The 7,571-nt window shown below is 43.0% G+C and overlaps 1 non-coding gene across 1 annotated transcript; it reads right to left on the bottom strand.

The window, feature by feature from the left end:
• Window positions 1-7,249: 7,249 nt before the first annotated feature.
• Window positions 7,250-7,357, bottom strand: LOC111814739. The gene has a single exon (XR_002819645.1). It is a non-coding gene; the product is annotated as a U6 spliceosomal RNA (small nuclear RNA).
• Window positions 7,358-7,571: the final 214 nt, after the last annotated feature.

Raw genomic sequence — 7,571 nt, 5'->3', positions numbered from 1 at the left:
GATCCCTGGTACCACACGCCATGCCAGTCCTGCCCTCAGGAAGGGCTGAATCAGCCACAGAATCCAGGCTTGGTGGTGTGCACCTATAATCCCAGCTCTTGGGAGGCTGTAAACAGGTGGATCCCTCTGACTTCGATCTGGTAGTGAAACCCTGGACATCCTGTAGACCCTTCCTAAAAATAAAAAATAAAAGATAATAATTTAAAAAAATTTCTCAGTGGTCAAAGGAGCAGGCAGGGAGGAGCATGATCTGGGCAGTCACCCGCTTTCAACACATAGGAGCAGCTGTCTCTGTTGCAAGGTGGGAGAGGGAGAGGAAGAGGGAGAGGACAGAGAGGAAAGAGGTGGATTATGTCAGGGGCGGGAGGAGAAGTGAGCAAGGGAAGGGAAGAAGGAGGAAAAGGAGAAAGTAAGTAGGTATTAGCTCATAGATAAAACTCTCTGCTAAAATGTAACAATGCAGTTTCTTTCACAAGACATCAGGCATATTTTTTCCTCAGTTTGGGAGAATCAGAAAATGAAGGTGATCTTTTGACAAAGCTGAGGTCACTACATTTGTCTGCTAGCTGGACCTCAGCTTCTCTGGATTTCAAAAGAAAACACTTACCTCAGTACAATAGGACCTGACAGGAAGGGTAAGGAGGGCATTTCACACACAATTGCCTGAGTTAAGTGACCTCATAGTCAGGAGGCTGACTAAGGCTGTACCTTTCAAGATTGTGCAAGGATCCCTAAGGAGACCCTTGCAGGCAGCTTGATGGGCCATACTTTTTGCAGAATGGCATTCAAATAGTATTATTTTTTCACTGTCACACTATCACAGTTGTATGTGCAAGCTTTCCAGGGTCCATGTGATATTTGATAATGGCATTGCTCTGCCGGTTAGATGGTGCATCTCCATCCTAATCCATATCAACAACACCTTTCTTTTCTTTGGCAGAACTGGGGATTGAACTCAGGCCCTTGCGCCTGTCAGGGAAGCACTTATTCTACTGAGCCATCTCCCCAGCCCCAACACATCTTTCTAATGGCCTCTTGAAGTCTCTGTGTAAGTCTACTCAGGGGTCCTGAGATGCACAAAGTTGAGACTTGGTTGTTCACAGAATACGTATCTAACACAGTCCAACTTTAAGTGTTCTACCACTTCGGAGAAAGTGCAGGAAACTTAGGACACTCTTCCTTTCCTCCTTCTTTGTGCTTCTATCATCACTTGTGTTACTCTTTTTTGTTGTTTTGTTTTGTTTTTGCAGAGCCAGGGATTGAACTCAGGCCCTTATATTTGCCAGGGAAGCACTTATTCAACTGAGCCATCTCCCCGGCCCCTGTATCATTTCTAAGTTTTTCTTTCTTTTCTTTTTTAATTTTTTTACTATATTTTATTCTCTTTAAAAATAAATAAAAATAAAGTGTCAGAAAAAAAAAAAACCACAAACCCGTGGATGTTTCTCTTGAGTTCTTAGCATTCACTGCCTTCATGAATTTAGATACACTTCGGGGTGTTAAACTAGGCCGAGCCTTTTAGTACGCACCCTTTGTATTTATCCTTTTATCCATACTCCTGCTACTTCCTGCCCTTCCTCTGTGCTGTAGTATTTCAATCCTGTGAGCTGAATTGCCCAGGCTGCCTCCCCAAAGTAATTTCATGTAATTTTATTTCTCATTTAAAAAATTCTTTTATGCTCATTTTAATTCATACTTTTCTTTTTAAAACAGACCCCTAAGTTCACAGGCCTACCAAAGCCATAAGTCCTTCTCTGTCATAAATCATAGATCATAAATCTTTGAATTTCAACTCTGAAAAGGCCTGAAGGAAAAGAGAAAATTTCAGCGCCTCCGGAGCCTCTCCTTAGCGCTCTCCTTAGCGCTCCTTTCGGCCCCTGGAGGGCGCTGTTGCCTAGACTGGAGATGGCTTCCTGTCTGAGGGAACAGACTCACAGCACCCTTCCTTCCCCTACATCTTAGAGACGAGTGGAACCCGAGGGACAGGGATAGCTAAAAGGAAAGATGACTGCGGAGGAGGACAGATGAGTCCTTATTAGCACCTGAGAAACACGTTTTGCTGAATATGGCTTTCACATAAAAGTTCTGCCTTCTAAGGGTGACAGCTGATTGAGGACAGCACGGTGTGGATCGGAGACTCTTCCTTGAGTCCCAGCATTCACAGCTGTCACGCGGCATCCAAATGCGCTGCTAGCATCACTTCTATCTCCATCGTAACCTGTTTCTCTTACAGAGCACTCTTGGGATATACAAAGCGACATATAAAGCAAAAGCAAAATTGACAATTCCAAACAATAGAAGGCAAATATTTTTTACATGAAATTGTTGCCCAGATTTTTATATACCAGAGAAAAATCTGTAGTGATATCAGAACCTTTTAATGCTATCACTTCTTTAATATTTTTTTCTGCCTCTTTCTCATAGTTAGAAGAAAGAGAAGGTGACAAGGGAAAAGAAAAGACAGAGGTGTAAAGAGAAGAGAAAGAGAAGAATCCTGAAAAGCAAAGGGGCTTTATCAATTGCAGGCATGAGACACAGGAAGTTACTGAAAGATAAGAATCCTGTATACATAAAAATCCCATCTTGCCCAGCCAAAGTAATATGTAACTACTGCCTGAAATAATCTTCTTTTCTTTTCTTTTCTTTTTTTCTTTTTTTTTTTTTTTTTTTTTTTTTTTTTGCGGAACCTGGGATTGAACTCAGGCCCTTAAGCTTGCCAGGGAAGTGCTTATTCCACTGAGCCATCTCTCTGGCACCCTATTTTCTTCTTACAATTCATAATTTTACTAGTATCAGTTGTTTTATATGACCTGTAGTTATTTTTAAATTATATATACAAATAAAATTATAGATATCAATGGAATATTGTGTGGTATTTAGATGTGTTCATTGCTTGGTATTTAAATAAGATTAAGAAATATCTTCTTAAACTTCTATCATTTAAAAAATAGTTACTTGAGCTGAGGTCTTGCTGTGCTGCTCAGGCCAGCCTAGAGCTCTCAGGCTCAAGTGATCTTCCTGTCTCAGCCTCCCAGATGGCAGGGGTTACAGCCGTGTGTCACCGCGCCCAGCCAAGCATTCATCCTTTCCTTATGGTGACAACTGGTACACTCTTTACTCGAGCTTTCTTTCTGAAGTCTGCAGTGCATCCTTATTATGCTTTGTCACCCTAGTGTGCAGCAGCACACCTGCACTGCGGGCGATAAGTGGAATCGAGTCCACACTGATCTAACTCCCCCCAGCCCTCCATGTCCTCCAAGTGTAATTCTTTATAATAAAATATACCACAGCCCTGTAATGCCAGGAGAATCCCAATCTACATATTGCAATAAGAAGGCAATGTTATGCATTTACCTTAAAGCTTTTAAAACTATTTACTTAGTATTCCTGGAATGAGACTCACGTAAATTAATTCACAGTTTTAGGACCCATTACGACAGCACTTCTTTTTCATTCTTAATATATGTACATGCATGTGCTTTCTATGGTGATCCCAGGCTTCTCAGCATGGCTGAGCTGTTCTCCTTTGGAATAGGGCCTCGCCTTGCTCCTCAAATGTCCCCTAACACTCCGTACACTTCCAGGATAATCAGAAAACTTTCCTTTAAGACCTTTCTCTCTCCCTTCTCTCCCCTCCAGGCTCCACCCAGATTCTAGAGGTCTGCATGTGGGAGGAGCTTCCTGCACAGAGGCTGTGGAGGACTCCCCGTGTCTGGGTCTGGGCAGGTTCTTCAGCGGAGCTCATTGGCTGCAAGGGCAGGAGCCCGTCCAGAACCAGGTCCTAACACCAGGACCTGGGTGGGCTAAGTGCATCCATCCGATGCAGCCAGAGCAAGCCAGTCATGCAGAGTTTCCTGAGCTCCCTGCTGGGGTTTCTGTGCACCCAGGTTTTCTGTGAGTGGAACTGTCTCACATTCAGAGATTTTAAAGAGATTTTGCAATTGCAGTGGAGGGGTGGGGAAGGATCTCACAGTCCTGTAGGCTTTTCTCCCTCTCAGGCTCCATGGGGACATTTCAGGGCTGCAGTGATGTCACCTCTGACTGTTTCTCTTTTCCTGCTCAGGTGTGAGAGGGCTGCAGGTGGAGCAGAGTCCTCCAGCCCAGATTCTGCAGGAGGAAGCCAATTCTACCCTGTGTGCAAGTTTTCTGAACCAATGAACACTGTGCAGTGGTTTCGCCAGGATCCTGGGGGTCGCCTCGTCGGCCTCTTCTACATTCTTTCAGGGACAAAGCAGAGTGGAAGGTTAAAGGCCATGACAGTCACTAAAGAACGCCACAGCTCACTATCTGTCTCCTCCTCCCAGCCCACAGACTCAGCCACTTACTTTTGTGCCGCAGCCCACAGTGCTCCCCAGGCGCCTGCAGCTGGTGCACAAACCCTCAGCCTGGCTGCACCCGTGCCAGGCCCAGGTGCATCACAGGGCCGCAGCAGCAACCTCTTCACAGCTCAGTGTTTCTAACCTACATTGCCAGAGTCCTAAGTACGCTTTTTTGTCATTACAGATTTTGTCCTTATCTTGCATTCTCAGATTATCCTATCACCTACACAGAGGCCTAATCTAGACCTAGCTTAGTAGTCGATAGGAGGACTGGATCAAAGCAAATATTAAGCTGCTGTGTCCTGGATGCCCGGGGGGGAGAAAAAAAAAGCAAAAGGAGGCTGTGCAAACAAAGATGTCACTGGCGGTGACTGAGCTTAGCCATGTGTTTCAGGCACACTCAGCCCTGTCCTATCGCAGGGTGTTCCCTCAGCCAGCACAAGCGCTTCCTCTATACTCCATCAAAGCAGGCAACAGAAAGAAGAAAACAAACCACTGAATGTTCATAGGTAGCAAATAGATGTCAGACAAAGCAGCACGCTCCACTCATTTAGGTCCCCAAGTCCTTGAGGCTTGGTAGGTGGCTTAGGAGTTGGTGTCTCCTGCAGAGCTCCCAGCCTGTCTGAGAAGAACGAGCACCTGGTGGAGGATGTCTCCCAGGTCCCTGTTCTATGGGATTGCTCCTGTAGGCACTGTGTCTCACTGTCCCATCTAAGGCTGAAAGTGCCAAAGCCTCCAGCTGTTACGCTGAGTTCTCTGCTTCTCCCTGCAGTCCTGTCAGCTTTTGCTGTATGTATTTGAGTCTGTTGTTAGAGACCTGCACATTTCAACTGTTATGTGCTTCCTAATTGACTCACTTTTAATTAGTTACATTATTTTTAATCACTTTGTTAAAGTACATAGGACACGACAACAGCTCCCCCTCTCTTATGGTTGCTATTAACAAGATACAGCTTCCATGACTTAGCTTGACATCTGCTATAATTTGTAGCTGGCCTGTTCTCCAAAGGTCCGTAAGTTAAAGGCTGTTTCCCAGCATGACTTCATGGTGAGATGGAGCCGAGTGGGAGAATTTAGTGCACTGTTTCATGCGCTGGATGCTGTTGTGTGCGCTGCTCTTCCCGTCTTTTTGGGGTTGCAGGGAGTTTAGCAGCCTCCTCTGCCACCCACTCCCACCACGGCACTCTCCTCACCACAGAGCGAGAGCCATGAGGCTCCTTATTGGGCCCTGACGCCTCCACACTGAGTGCTGCGGTTAGTCCTTCAGTGACAGCAGCAGACTAACAAAACTTGTGACGTTGATGGCGCACATACCACAGCACTCACGGTGCAAAAAGGGACTAGCTTAGATTTTGCATTCCACACTTTCACATATTCTAACTTAAAACTCAATAACAATAGGACTTGTTTAAGGGATCAGTTATTCATAAATTTGAATTATGAAAAAAAAAACAAAAATACATTTTGTTCTAAAATCTTTTGTCACTCCCAAGCCCTGGGATAACAGAAGGGACGAGAATTCCAAAGGACAAGTAGAGCCGCTGGGCATGGCCAGGAGACAGAGCTGGACGATCAGCAGGACTTCCTGGGAACAGCTTCGTACTCCCGTTGCATTACCTTTTTTACTTTCATGTTTTAAATTTTTGACATTTTTTTTAAATTTCCTTTTTATTCAGTACACGTCTCACTATGCAGCTCAGACTTATAGTGATCCTCCTGTTTTCAGCCTTCCTGGTGCTGGGATTACAGGCGTGCACCATCTCACCTAATCTTGTTGTACGGCTTGGTGTGCCTGGGGTGGGGCTGGCACGGCATGTGTCACCGGGGATGAAACCAGGTCCTTGTGCCTGCCTGGGCAGGCGTTTAGACCACTGAGCTCTGTACGCAACCACGCTTTTATTTCTTTATTAGTGTGCTTGTGATACATAATAGAGTATGGAAAATGGTCGCTATGTATCACTTCTTGGTCTTTTTTATTTCCTTTTCCTTTCCCTTCCCTCCCATCTCTGTCTGCCCCCCGACTGTCGCGGTCTTTGTTGAAAATTAACGGCACGTGCCTGTGTGACCCTGTTGCGACCTGGTAGAACGTGTGTGGATCACATGTCTCCCACCACTGCCGAGCTCTTCAGGTTACTGTTGTTGGTACTACGTCCTGGTAGGACCTCTTTGTAATATTCCTTTGACTAACTGCTTTGGTTACTCAAGCAGATTTGCACTTGTGTATAAATTGCATTCACTTCAACAATTTATACAAAAATATAAAGGCATTTCGAGTGATATTTCATTAAAAATTTTAAAAATGGTGAATTTAAAGCTATTGAGTCTTCCAATTCATGAACATATCTACCCATTTATCAAGCTTTCTTTCTGCCTATTGGGCAGATGTTTTGGATATTTTTAAGAAAAAAAAATTCAGGAACTGAAAGAAACTATTTGAAACACACATGTTCAAATATTTTTATATATAATATGCAAAAGCTCTTTTTAAAAAATATTTTTATTGAGAAACAAATAGCAATGAGACAGTTTCTGAACTGGTTAGTAGAACAGTTTCAATAATTAATTCATTGAGTACTGTTGTCTTAGTGATTATTCATTGTACAAAATGCAGACATGGTGTCTTGTCCACAGATACTATTAGAACAAATCTTTCTATTCATTGAATGAACAGAATGTAGAAGTATATCTATCCTTATAGATCTATCAATTAATCTGTAATCTAACTATACAGATACAAAATATTTGTTCATTTGTATCCCCTTTTTTGTATAGTTTTGTCAGAAAAGTGTATTCCATTGCCACTAAATATTATATGGGCGTGAATTCAGCAAAATATTTGAATATAGTCCAGTAGTCCATAATAGTAGTGGGTTTTCTGTAAGACTGGCAATGTTAGAAGTTGACTTGAGCCTTTACAGCTCAGCATATTAAAAAATATGGAATGCTTCATGAATTTGCGTGTCATCCTTGTGCAGGGGTCATGCTAATCTTCTCTGTATCAGTCCAATTTTAAGTATATGTGCTGCCAAAGCAAGCACTGCAAAAGCTCTTGAAAAAATCCAAATATTAATTTTAAGATGAGAAAAATTAGTGTAGTATTCATAAGTAAGGTACATAAATGAGAAATAAACAAAAAAGAATGTTATTCATCACAGGCCAACAAACCATGCCATGAGAAAATTCATTTATTTTTATCAATTCTGACTGAAGCACAGAAATGTCATTTATTTATATATTAGGAATGGCTTCCTA

This window comes from Octodon degus, unplaced genomic scaffold (assembly GCF_000260255.1).
Source record: "Octodon degus isolate 3935 unplaced genomic scaffold, OctDeg1.0 scaffold00463, whole genome shotgun sequence".
Lineage (NCBI taxonomy): Eukaryota > Metazoa > Chordata > Mammalia > Rodentia > Octodontidae > Octodon > Octodon degus.
The sequence above is the reverse complement of the archived record's forward strand: the minus strand, read 5'-3'. Positions and strand labels throughout refer to the sequence as shown.